Source organism: Panthera pardus, unplaced genomic scaffold, assembly GCF_024362965.1.
Source record: "Panthera pardus isolate Hobbes unplaced genomic scaffold, ASM2436296v1 HiC_scaffold_25, whole genome shotgun sequence".
Lineage (NCBI taxonomy): Eukaryota > Metazoa > Chordata > Mammalia > Carnivora > Felidae > Panthera > Panthera pardus.
In genome coordinates, this window is record NW_026526821.1 from 72,364,947 (window position 1) to 72,378,696 (window position 13,750).

Below are 13,750 nucleotides of genomic sequence, written 5' to 3' on the forward strand. Positions count from 1 at the left end.
ATGTCATTAGCCAGAGCTAGTCAGATGGCCTTGCCTAGCTTCACAAGGTCAGGTAAGTGCTATCGTCTAGGAAAAAGGAAACTAGAAGTCCTGGTGAGCATTATATCACTCATCAAAGAGTATAACCTGAGTAATGTGTAAAATTAGCAGAGTTAGGCCAAAGAAAGAGAAAAAGTAAATGAGGAACATTAGAGGAGAAAAATGAAAAACAATAGAATATCAACCAAAGATTAACAATAAAAGGAGGAAGAGACTACGTAAACAGTATTTGGAATGAAAAATAGTCACAGTAGTGATTTAGAGAACTATCAGAGGGCATGTTGGAAAACATTATGCCAATGCATTTTCAAACCTGGATGAAATATATTATTTCACAGAATGTATTTCATTGACACTGACTGAAAGGCAGTAGAAAACCTAAACAGATGTAGAAACAATAAGTTGAATCAAGAGTTTCAAAGTAATCTTTGCACAAAATAGCATGAGGCTGAAATGATGTTGAGACAAATACTACTATACCTACATAGTCTATTAAATACATAGTCTATTAAACATTAAATATTTATTGTGTGCCTGTGCTATGCCTGGCACACTTCTAGGCCCTTGGTGTATATTGGCAAACAGAACAAAGATTTCTTTCCTTTTGGAGTTTCTAACAGAGGAGAAAGACAATAAATAACACTTAAACAGTAAAACATAATAGGAAGTGATGAGTACTATGGAAAAGAAACAAGAATTGAATAAGGGGAATGAGGGTTCTAGGAGTAGGGAGTGGGGAACAATAATTTTAAAAGGGGTGGTCAGAGGAAGCCTCATTGAAATGGTAAGATTTTGGCAAAGATTCAAAGACGAGAGAGTTAGCTAGAGGATATTATAGAGAAGAGCATTCTAAGAAGAGAGAAGAGCTAAGCAGAGGCTGTAAGACAGGAGCATGCCTAGGGCATTCAAAGAATAACAAGGAGATCACTGTGACTGGAGCAGAGTGGATGAGAGAGGCCAAATCAAGTAGGGTCTCATAGGATATTGTAAGACTTGTGGCTTCTGCTCTTAGTGAGATGGAAAGCCACTTCAGAAATTTGAACAGAGGACTCAAAATCTGGCTTAGGTTTTGCATGGATTGTTTTAGGTCCTGGGTGAAGAATAGACTGGATGGGGGCAGTGGTAGATGCAGGGAGATCTTTTAGAAGGCTATCCAAAGTAGTCCAGGTGGAAGAAATTTCTCAGACCAAGTGGTAGCAATGGAGGTGGATGGTGGATGTAGTATGATGGTAATGCCAGCATGGTTTCATGATAAATTGGGTAGGGGAAATGAGACAAAGAAGTCAAAAATGACTCCATGGATTTTGACCTGAGTAGCTGGTAAGATAGAGTTGCCAGAAGCAGAGAAGGGGAAGATCATGATGGAGCAGATCTCTACAGAAGAATCAGAAGTTTACTTTTAGATGAGTGGAGTTTAAAATGACTGTTAGACAACAGTTGAGATAGTAAGCATTAGAAATCTGAAACTCAGGTCTGTGACTGGGATACAGATTTGGGAATAAACAGCATACATGATATTTAAAGCCAGAGAGCTAGATTAAATCACCAAGGGTGTGAGTATTGATATACTAAGCCCTGGGGCCTCCAAAATTATAAGGTCAAGGAGAATAAGACTAAGGAGAGACCACTGAGGTAGGAGGGAATGAGAGTGTGCAGTGTGCTGGCAGCCTGATGCATAAAGGGAAGTGTTCAACTGTGTTTACATGTGTGACATGGTGATGACAGGTCAAGTAAAATGAAGTCTGAGAACTGACCATTGGATTTTACAGCAAAAAGAATCACTGGTGACTCAGGAAGAGCACTTTCAGTGGAGTGAGGGGGCTGGAGTGGGTTTTAAGGGGAATGAGAGAAAAGAAATTTGAGACAGTGAACATTGACAATTCTTTTGAAGAATTTGCTCCAAAAGGAAATAAAGAAATGGGGTCATCACTTGACAAGAACAGTTTTGGAAGCGTGGGAGGGTGACAGCTTAAGCTATAATGGGTTTAAGAGGAAATGTGAAGGGAGAAAGTGAAGGTAGCAAGTATACACGACTCTTGAGGAGTTGTGGTCTACAGAAGGGGGGGTGATAGCTGGTGGAGAAAGTAGGTCAATGAAAGTGTTTTTAAAATGGGGGAAAAGGAAGTATGTGTACGTGCTGATGTCAATGATTTGGTAGGGAGCAAAAAATGATGTAGGAGAGAGGAAGGAGAATCTTTCGATGGATGCCCTTGAATAGATGAGATCAGATGGAATCTGGAGCCTAAGTGGAGAAGGAGGAGGACTTGGCTGTCGATGGGAGCACAGTAAGTTCACCTGTAGGAACTGCAGGAAGGCAAAGGATAAGGGTATGTATGCTGGTCAGTGGGTAGAAGTGGTGGAATCTATGAAGTTCTCTTCTGATTTCTTCAGTGTTATAAGTAAGGCAGAAAGCAAGATTATTAAAAGGGTGAGGCAAGAGGCAGTGGGATTCTGAGAAGAGAGCTCTCAAGGTCATGGATTTGAAGTGAGTTACGTCAGCATGGTTGGGAATTTTTCTTCAGCCACATTCAGTGTACAGGCGCAGCATGAGTAAGCAGAGTTAGATTTAGAGCTGAAGCAAGAAGAGCAAGAAAATGATGACAATAATCGATCTTAGAATTGAAGCTGCAGGAATAGAGGACATACAGGGATGAGGGGCAGTGAACAGGTGGCCTGATCAATGGACTGGAAGACCCAGGGAATTGAGGTGTTGTTGGGCCAAGTACCAGAGTGCGCTGGAGGGATGCCACAGAGGTTGGGGAGTGGAACACAGAGGATTGGTCAGAATCTTACTTATCCTTCCAAATGGGGCTCAGATGAGGCAGATTGAGGATGAGGTCATTCCAGGTGGGGAGGTCAGTGAACCACGAGGCCAGGGTGTGAAGGATCACTGATGTGTATATTGAAATGATGGAAAGATAAGGCCAGAGAGCAGTGAGAAAGAGCCAGGAGCTAAAATCATTAAGAAATGAGGGGGGTATGACCTGGGGATCATGACCTGGGCATGAACGCAGGGCATTAGGCGATCTAAAGTGATGACAGGAGATTTAAAGCTGGGCCTGTATTCTAGGGCCAAGGTTAATTACATAGCAATGCCACCTTTGCTGAAATCAGTTAGTGGGAAAGCAGATACTTTTAGAATTTCATATTAATGTCACAGACCCTGTATTTCACTATTTTTCTCAGAGTGCCTAGAAGAAGGTTACACATAAAGGAGCCGATAAAAAATAAGGAATGTGTATTTTTTTTTTTTTTTAATTAGAAAGTGAATGGTGACCATACTGGGTTTAGGGTGAATGGTAATTTCTCTTAGGGTCTTTCATTCTGTTTGAGTCCTAGAGGATGGACTAGAAACTACTGAAGAGAACAAAATAGGATTTTAAGTTGGGGCTTGAAACATTCTGGCTATATGTATGTGTATATATATTTATATATATATATTTATATATGTGCAATATAATATATATAATATATATAATATATACATAACAAATATATACTTAAATATTTTTTAGATTTATATATGTGTGTATATATATATATATATTTTAGAAAGGGATATATATATATATATATATATATATATACATTACATATTTTAGAAAGGGGGAACATATATATTATATACACATATATTTTAGAAAGGGGGAATATATATATATTTTAGAAAGGGGAAATAAAGAAAGATAATACAAAATATATGAACTGTCTAGTCAACCAGAAGCAGAAATAGAAATGTGAAAAGAGAGGAAGAGGGAAGGGGGGAGAGATAGAGAAAGAAAAAAGGAAGAAAGAAAAGAAAAATGAGGAAAGAAAGAAGGATGGCTTCTTGGGAGAAGTCCATAGTAGCCACAATTCTTCACAGCATAGAATTGTGAAGTGTTTAAATTCTCTGGGAAACAGAAAAAAAAAAAAAACCATGATCTTTTAATGGATAAACTTAATATAAGATGAATGAAGAGAGCCTGTGAATTGTGTAGTCTTAATTCCCTTTGACTCTTCAAATCCTGTTGAGCAGTTCTTCCTTGCTTTGAAAGGGATCTCTCTTGACTTAAATTCTTTAAGCAAGTATGTTTGTATAATTTGGCACGCAGAGCCATGGTTCCTTGGGCTGGGCCACCCAGGGTAGAACGTTAAGGACCTCAATCTGGTGTTACTTACTTAAGACAAGAAAGAATGCTGGTAGACATGAGAAGGAGATACACACTTTGTTACTTTCCTCAGTTTCCCATAGAAAGCCCATGAAACTGTTTGCAGAAGGAATTGGTGAAAAAGAGGCTTTGAGTGATTAACCAAGTAGCTTTACAGCTGCAGTCATCTCTCTACAGCCTCTTGGAAAAAGTATATAAATAGAAGTGGAATGAAAATATTTTAGTTACCAGAGAGTGGGTAATGATTTACCCTGGGAAAGTCAATAATTGTGATTTAATCATGTGCTAGGAATACAGCACTCAGAAAGAGCAAATATGCATGATGGTGCCTGATAAAACCATAAGGGGCTGAAAGTCTCTGTAGGGTGCTGGTCTGGTGTGGTGGAGCCAGATAGCAGGGGTGACTGTGATCAGCCTACAGATGTAAAGAGCCACTTAAAAAATTGAAAAAAGTGGTATAAAACATTACATAAAATATGTTTGTAATATCTAAATGCTAAACATAATCATTTTAACTTAATTGGGATGAAACTAATGATTAAAAGTAAGGAAGTTGATACTATAGCAAAATCAATAAAATTCATTTATGAAAATTTGAAACATGGGATCTTTTTTAAAAAAAATAGCATGACCTTGAAAAACAAAGTGCATCACGGTGTCATCATTACAGGAGCATATTTTTTGAGCCAACTTTTCCAGCTGCTTGAAAAGACTCTTTTAGACTCTGTACTAGTTACAGAATGGTGAACAGAATTTTGTTCTAATGCCTGTTTTCTTCTCAGCTGTCATTTTGAAACAATCTCTTTTTTTAATCAGTTTTTTTCTTTAGAAATGACAATGTTTTTGTGTTTTGGTGCATTACATTTTCACTGAACCCTCTGCACTAGGCACTGTCATTAGCCCCATTTTACAGATATGATGACTGAGGTGCAGAAATAAGAAGTAATTTTCTCGTGGACACTTAGTAAATGGCAAAGTCAGGAATCAGGCAGTCAGATCCCTAAGTTCTTCCTCTTAAACACTGCAGGGTACATCCTGAGACTTTCTAGGCCTCAATTTTCTCGTGGTGGTTGTGTCAAATAAGATAAGGAGCTCAGGTGGTGGAGGGTTGGGGATGGGGATGAGGTTGATTTTGTCTTTATCTGTTTCTGTATTGTTTCACTTGTTACAATGAACATGGATTAGTCCTGCATTTTTGTAATCAAGTAAAACAATTTTAATGCCTATAAGAGTGCCTGGGATAGACAGGCACCCAATAAAGTTGTTGCTATTATGTCTGAAAGCAAAGTCCTAGAGTTTCCACTTGACTTAATAGGGATTTGTTAGCTCCGGAAGCTTGGTTGTGAAGGAAAGAAATAAGATAGGGCAATAGGTAGAGAAGAATTCAGGTTAGAGGTTTTTATTTTCCAATGAGAAGGGCTTGTACATCCTGAAGTGAGGGGTGGGGAGGGCAGGAGGGAGAGCAAATTGGTGTGAGTGTGCCGATAGAGTGAAGTCCCAAGGAACAGGGGAGGGAGATAGTTCTGGAACACTTTACCTTGAAAAACGTTAATATGACTTCACTGTTGGTAGATAAGCCCCATTTTATAAGCTTGCTGAGGTTATAAAAATAACAAGATCATTTTGGAAAATGAGAAAGGAATGAAAAGAACGCTATGGTTTTATTTATCTACCTGGTTCTGGGCAATGTGAGAATAGGTTTTCTGAAGAGGAGCCAACAGTTTATTTTTCCATTTGTGGGTTACAATGGTAACATGATTGTTGGCAAAAGAACATCTTTTCAAGTGGCTTCCCTTGGTGTAGGTCAGCAGGGTAACAAGAGGAGGTATTTCTGCAGCTGGGAGAAAGGTTCAGAACCATCTTCCTGGAATCTCATTTCAGAGTCTAAAATAGATGTGAAATACTGTGCTATTTGGGAATTGGGGGCCTATTCCTTCTAAGCACATCTGCTGGTAGCTGTTGAAATTCAAATAAATTCAAATAAAGTCCAAGTAATGCTCATATTATACTTATGGATTTCAAGGAGTGTTTAAAAAACACACCTCCAGAAAACCTACACTGCAGTCACTGATGTTGATGAAGACACAATATGAAAGCCTTGCTTTTTGGCCAACGATGGTTTTTCTGAGTCTGAACCACAACATTTAATCTCTTAAAAACACCCCTTTCTCCCTATCTGAGTCACTTTTCAACTGAGATTCGTTTTCATTTGCAAAATTTTAAATATGAACTCTATCCAACAGTTGTGGGTTTTGATTTTGATCATTCTGCAGCCTTCAGTAGTTGAAATGAGGTTGCTAGACTATTTAAGTCAGAAAGCCAGGACTGAATAGATGCATTTTTCCTCTTTGCCTTTTCTCCAGTAAATGACAGTTTTCATTTGGGTGCTGTGACTAAGGGAACTTGGTATATCTATTTATTTACACATGATTCCATTTTATAAAGAAATCAGGGCCTCTTTAAAAAGGCAAACACAGGGGGCACCTGGGTGGCTCATTCGGTTGAGCATTTGACTCTTGGTTTCAGCTCAGGTCATGATCCCAGAGTCTTGGGATCAAGCCCTGTGTTGGGTTCCATGCTGAGCATGGAGCTTGCTTAAGATTCTCTCTTTCCCTCTTGCCCTCTGCCCCATTCTCTCCCCCTCTCTCTCTCAAATAAAAAATTAAACAAACAAAAAAAAAGCAAGTACAGGACAGAAAAATATGGGAATTTCTCTTTCATTGAACTGTGACTCTCTGTAAGGAAATGTGATCTACCAAATGTATTGAAGGAAGTAGAAGAACCATTTTAAGGTTGTTTTTCTATCTTTTTCTAAGTAGTTGAAATTTTGAATACAATTTCAAGTGGAATATTCATATGTCATTACCTGAGGGTTTAATGTTAGAAGTAGATACCATAGCAAGTATATTACATGAATTCACTCCTTTAGTTTAAACCTCATAATTACCCAATGGAGTATTATTATTTCCATCTTATAGATGAAGGTATCCAAGGATTAAAAATGAGTAATTTGCCCAAAGTCATACAGTTGAGTCAGGATTGAAACCCATGTCTGTTATTCCTGGTTATTAACTCATAATCCAAATTATGTCTGTTATATGGAATCCAGTAAAGGAGAAGATAAAGGACAATAAAAAGAAATCAAAATGTATTAGGAGTTAGAAGAAATGTCTTAATTTTTTACATGTGAATTTATTTGTCTAAATCCAGGCAAACTTTTGAAAAAAGTATTACGGTAAAAATAAAGTATCTGGAAGGAAGAAGACAAACAGGATACCAAGAGCCCAGAACAAGGTTCCATAGACAAAGGTGTGGCAAAAATCGCATACACTTGATTTTCAAGATGTGATGCTTGCATTCTCCAGCACCTTTTGAAAACATGGTTTCTGTAAGGTTCTGGTACAGTGAAAGATCCTTCCTCTAGGAAACCTAATAACTTGCCATTTGACACTGATATTCCTGTTCTCTTCTACTCTTTGCTTTCATATATATGGTGAAAAATATAGTAGGTGTTAGAATCCATAATGTTCAACAACTACTATTGTTCAACTACTAGTATAGTTGCTTCCTGCTTCCTCCCCCATTTTATTTACAGAAAAATATTATCCACGATTCCACTATTCCACGTCAATAGTGACTTTGAGTTTTGTCTTCTTCAGTATGCACAGTAAGTGGAATTATTACTGGGCTCCCCTCCATCATTAAATAGGAACAATTTTTTCCAATTTTTATAATTATACCTCTAATGCCTATATAGTACTCTGTTGAGTTTATAAAGTATAATTTATATCGGGTATTTGGCTTGTTTTCAGTTTTTGCTTTTATAAATATCCTTCTGAGAATATTAATTGTACATTATGTATTTTTAATATAATGCAAGTATATATTCGATCATATATTCATTATATACTTGTTAATATATATAATATACATACATTTCTTCATAAGTGAATTGTATGTTTATATACATTGACCATTTATCTCTTGAGGTTTTAGTTTTTGAAGATTTGAATAAGTTCTTAATTATGTATGCCAACTTCTTTTTTATCATTATCAATACAAATGTTTCCCAATCATGTTTCTCTTAATCGAGTTAGTTTTTTATTTTATATTTATTTTATATTATTTTCTTGCTTGATTTTTGGAGCCATTTATTTTTTCCTTTACAATTCCATTATTGTAATAAACTCTTCAAAGATAATATCCCTCTAAAGATTTCATAAATATTTTATTCTTTGTTTTCCTAGCTTTGCTAAGAGTTAAAGCAAATATTTGACTCTCTAATCCACTAGGGGCTTACTCTGGTGTGTAGTATAAGAGCTGATCCAAATCATGTTTTGCTTTGTGTTGGTTAACCAGTTATTCTGGGAGTTACTAAAGTATAATTAGGCAAACATTAAATAATTACTATTTCCCCCAATTTTATGATACTTGTAAACTAGATTCATTTCTGTATGGTCCACACTGCCTTGATTATTTAATAATTTAAGCAGTATGCTTTGTTTCAGATTTCCTAGGACCTAGATCAGCATTATATTCATGGTTTCTTTGTTAGTGTGGAATTTTAATATTTAACAAATATTAAATAACTGTACTTGCTGAAATTGGTTTTCCTACATGATAATATGGTATATATCTCAATTTGTTCATCTTGTTTTATACATTCCAGAAGAGCTTTGTAGTTTTCTTTGCATATGGCTCGTAAAATCCATTGTAATTTTTTTTAAAAAAAGGTTTATTTTATTTTGAGAAAGAGAGAGGGAGCACAAATGGGGAAAGAGCTGAGAGAGAGAGGAGGAGAGAGAATCCCAAGCAGGCTCCACACTGTCCACACAGAGCCTGATGTGGGACTCAAACTCATGAACTATGAGATCATGGCCTGAGCCGAAATCAAGAGTTAGATGCTTAACTGACTGAACCACTTCAGTGCCCCATGCAATTTTCTTTATAAGTGTTCTAGGCGATTCTAAGTTTATCCTCCCTCCTGTTTGTTTTATTTTGCTATTTTTTAAAAAAGATTTTTTTTATTTTTTATTTTTTGAGAAAGAGACAAAGAGAGCATGAGTGGGAGAGGGGTAGAGAAAGAAGGAGACACAGAATCTGAAGCAGGCTCCAGGCTCCGAGCTGTCAGCACAGAGCCCAACATAGGTCTGGAAACCATGAACTGTGAGATAATGCCTGAGCCAAAGTCGGACCCTTAACCAACTGAGCCACCCAGGTGCCCCGACATTTTGCTATTTTTAATGGAATTTCTTCCCTTGTTATTATATTACTGAGCTGGCACTTAACATCATAAAGAAAGCTCCTAATTTTGGTAAATTCATTATAAACCTAGTCACTCTGATAAACTCATATAGGCCAATAAATTTAAACAGATTTCTAGATATGTGATGCTTTCTGCAAATAACCATAGTTTTATCTCACCCTTTAATATAACATTCCATTGGCACAAAGTAAATACACACTAAATGGAGTTGTCATTCTTTGTGTATTGAAAGAGCATTAGGCTGGAGAGTCCAGAAATTTGAATTCTACTTTCATCTCCTCAACTAAGAAAGCCATCTATGAAGCACCTTGTCTGGGTCAGGCACCCTGCTGGGCACTTTACATAGGCCATCTTGCCTAAGTCTTAGAATAAGCCTACAGAGTATATATATAATTAAATATCAGAAATGAGGAACCTAAAGTTTTGCAAGTGTAGTAGGACAAAGCTGGCCTATGCTAGGTCCAAACAAGCAGTAAGAAATGGAACACCCAAGTACCCAACTGTGGAGGTCTGTGTATGAGAGGCCGTGGGCCTGTAACCTGGAGTTCTTGACCTGGCAGGTTTATCACTCCCTGAGGGCTGTATTGACCACCTTTAGTTAAGGGTCTGTGAGGAAGTAGGGAGGCATGGAGAAGCTGCATCAGCTCACTTTCATCCTTATCTTGTAAATACACTTCACACTTCCTGCTTCTGGGTCACAGTAAACTTGTATGAAAACAGTCCTGAAGGAAGTCTGTGTTCCCCTGCTCACCAGTCTTGCACACCCTCTCCTCTTCCGCCATTAGCCCTTTGAGGTCTGGTTTAGCTCAGTGAGTTGAGTAATTTCTCCAAAGTCATATAAATAGTGAGTGATGGAGTCAGTGGCTTGCTCAATAGCCAGTGCTTTCTCCATTCTCCCAGTGATGTCTACACCCATGATGTGGTTCAGGAGGTTCATTTCACCTCTCAGTACTGTAATTTCCTCATCTGTACAATGAAAGAGTCAGACAAATGGTCCAGTTTTTACAGGCTGGACAACAACCCTGTTGATAAATGCATTTACTTCTCTTCAAGATGGCAAATTTCTCAAAGTCAGAGACTGTACTTTCCACAATCTTGAATCAGTGTTATTGCTTTGCATGTAACAAGTGTCTAGTGAATACTAGACAGGATGAATGAATGATCAGTTGATCAATCAGTCAAATGAAATAATCTTAGTGCTTTTCTCACAGGACATTTTCAATGCTGGGACATAAGGGGCAAAAAATATTTTACATTTCAACCGTGGAATCTTTTATAAAGGCTGCGTTTGTCATTAGTCTCTTCACAAGAAGATGCTTAGCCAGGGTCATCTTGTTTTCATCTGAAAAGAACAAAGAATTGACGTTAGGAAGGCTGGAAGCCTAGGAAGGATCAAGGTGGGAGCTGTGGGAGGTAGACTTTTCTCTCATAAAGCTGTTTGGGTTTGCTCTTTGTGCTGCTCTTACAACAACAATATGAAAAAAAATTGTGACTATTCAAATTTAACCAAATTAGAGCCTATCCAAAGCCAGTTTTGGGTAAATGTCATTGAATAAATGACAAACTGTGGGGAGTATGCCTTAACATCTCTGTTTGGGCATATGATTGAGAACTACTAAGTCTTAAGTTCCTGTCTTTTTAGTGCACCCTCAGAAGATATAATCACTTCTGCGTTAATATTCTCTTTTTATGCAAAAAAAAAAAAAAAAAAATCCAAAGGAGGATACACAGCTCTTGGGAGGCATACAATCTGTGGATTTTGTAATTACTAGTTTTAAACTTAAAATTTCATTGAAGGGGTGCCTGGGAGGCTCAGTCAGTTGAGTGGCCGACTCTTGATTTTAACTCAGGTCATGATCCCAGGGTCATGGGATTGAGCCCCATGTCAGGCTCCATGCTGAGTGTGGAGCCTACTTAAGATGCTCTCTCTGCTCCTCATTCTTGCTCACTGTCTCTAAAAAAATTATATATAATAACTATATAATTATAATTGAAAATTATATAATTATTATCTATCTGTATATATATCTATATATCTATATATATCTATATCTATATATCTATATAGATGCATATATAGATATATATATATAAAATAAAGTCTCATTGAAGACACTAGTTGACATTTCTAAATCTTTACATCCAAAAACTTTTGAGCAGCTATCCCAATAGCCTTCCTGCTCTCTCTGCCATCCCCAGCCAAAAAGGGTAGGGAGGGAAGACTTGTACTGACACTAGTTAAAAAGGTTATTTTGGGGGGGCACCTGAATGGCTCATCTGGTTAAGGGTTGGACTCTTGGTTTCTGCTCAGGTCATGTTCTTGCAGTTTCATGAGTTCAAGCCCCGTGTCGGGCTCTGTGCTGACAGCGTGGAGCCTGCTTGGGATTCTCTCTCTGTCTCTCTCAAAATAAATAAACAAACTTTAAAAAAAAAGGTTATTTGGGGGATGAAAACAGGAATTTGCCGCATGCACAAGCATCTGGCTTTGTCTCCTGAGCTTCACAAAGACCAGCATTATATTGAGACTATAACATTATTGTTCTCTGAAACTAAAAGAAATATCTGGGAGAAATTAAACATTTTTTGTTGAAAATTATTTAGAATGTCAAATAGGTTTTAACTAAGTTTTCATATAAAAGGAAGCATAGGGAGGAAAAGCTAATGAGTCAAACTTTTTTCTTGAGCCACAGTATTTGCAGGGAGAGAAAACCTGACATAAACCAAGAAGGGCTTTTGTAACATGGCTATAAAGGAGAATGACGCAGACCACAGCAGCAGGTCAGTGCTGCCCTGGTAAAGACCATCAGCGGTGCTTTCCTTATCCTTTATTTCCTTACCCTTTGTTAGCCAAAATATCTGTGTTCAAGTGCAACCTGAATAACAGGCAGTAAAGGCACAAATGTCTTTCCTTTCAGGTTTTTGTTGTTTTGTTTATCACTTTTTAATAGTTCTTAGCTTTATTGTCCCAGAATAGGAAAAGGTAAACACATTAATTAAATTTTGGCAATAGCTTATTCAGTGTAGATATTTTTTACCTTCTCTGTGTTATTTCAGTTTGCAAGAGAAGGCACTAGGCTCAGTTGTAGAAAATGCCATGGCAACCAGAGCTGAGGTGGTCCTGAATTCTCTAGACTGTGTTTCATGGTTCCTAGTGGTGTTTTACAGTTCGGTGCAAGGTGAGATATGAAAGAAGAATAAAGCCTTTCCACCTAAATAAACTTGGTCTTAATATTTTGCCTTTGACTTAAAATGATCCGGCTCCCCTGGCTGACTGTGATGGGACAGGTCCTCTGTATTTATTCAAGTTAAATTTCATACAAGCCCTTGAATTGTAGGAGTTTAACCATATTCTCTAAAAGAGGGCCTGAATAACGTGAACCCAATCCAAGTACGCTTCTCTGGTAACATCTGACTCCTTGGCCCTCCTAATCTGTCATGTGCCTCACTGTGTCACTCCCACCCACAGGAGACTGAGCACTAGCTCTGGACGACTAATTGCTAGAGGTAAAACGCTCTTAAGTGTGGTTTCAACGGTTTTTAATTTTGAAAGGAAGCTAGTATCACTTGACTATTTCTAGCCTCTGGTAGTAGATCAGGAAAGAAAACCATTTTTTAACATTGTCCCTAAAGTCTTGGAATAAGATGGAACTGGGAAATTTTCTAGTGCTTTTTTTTGGCAACCACAGGGATGTGCTTCCAGGGGGTCTCACGGGAAGAAACTGATACCTCTCAGAGTAGGGATTGCCTTTGTATTTAACGGTTCTTTTTGTAAGGAATATTAATCTCTGAGAAATGGTTAAACAGATTGATAGAATCTAACATACTAAGTGCATTCCATTTAGGTGAACTTGGAATGTCAGCACATATTGATTTATAATGAACATCCAAGCTGTGCTTGATTTGCCTAGTGTAGAGTGTTAAGGACAAAATAAGTTCCAATTTAATATAATTTCTTATTTATATTTAGTCAAACAATAAAATGCAACATTAAACTTATCCCTAACTATGTATATTATAGTTGTTGACATAGCAATTGCTATGGGTTTTGTGTTTACATATCATATATTTTTTTCTGAAACAAATAACTTGCAGTGTGTTCTTTCTATCCTTGTTAGGAGAAATTAAAGAAACTGCAAATATAAACACTCCACTTGTACTCTGTTTTTAATTTTGACTCCCTCTATGGACACTGAGTTTTCATTCTGAAACACAACTTGGCCCATGTCTTTACAGAAAAAGTCCAAATCCTTAGCATGCTGCACAAGACCCTTTACCAGCCAGCCATGGCCACAAC

At 37.4% G+C, this 13,750-nt stretch overlaps 1 protein-coding gene across 3 annotated transcripts in view; it reads left to right on the plus strand.

Moving 5' to 3' along the window:
• ACYP2 (acylphosphatase 2) overlaps positions 1-13,750 on the plus strand; it is a 279,196-nt gene that overhangs the window by 232,508 nt on the left and 32,938 nt on the right. The gene's annotated exons all lie outside the window — the stretch shown is intronic.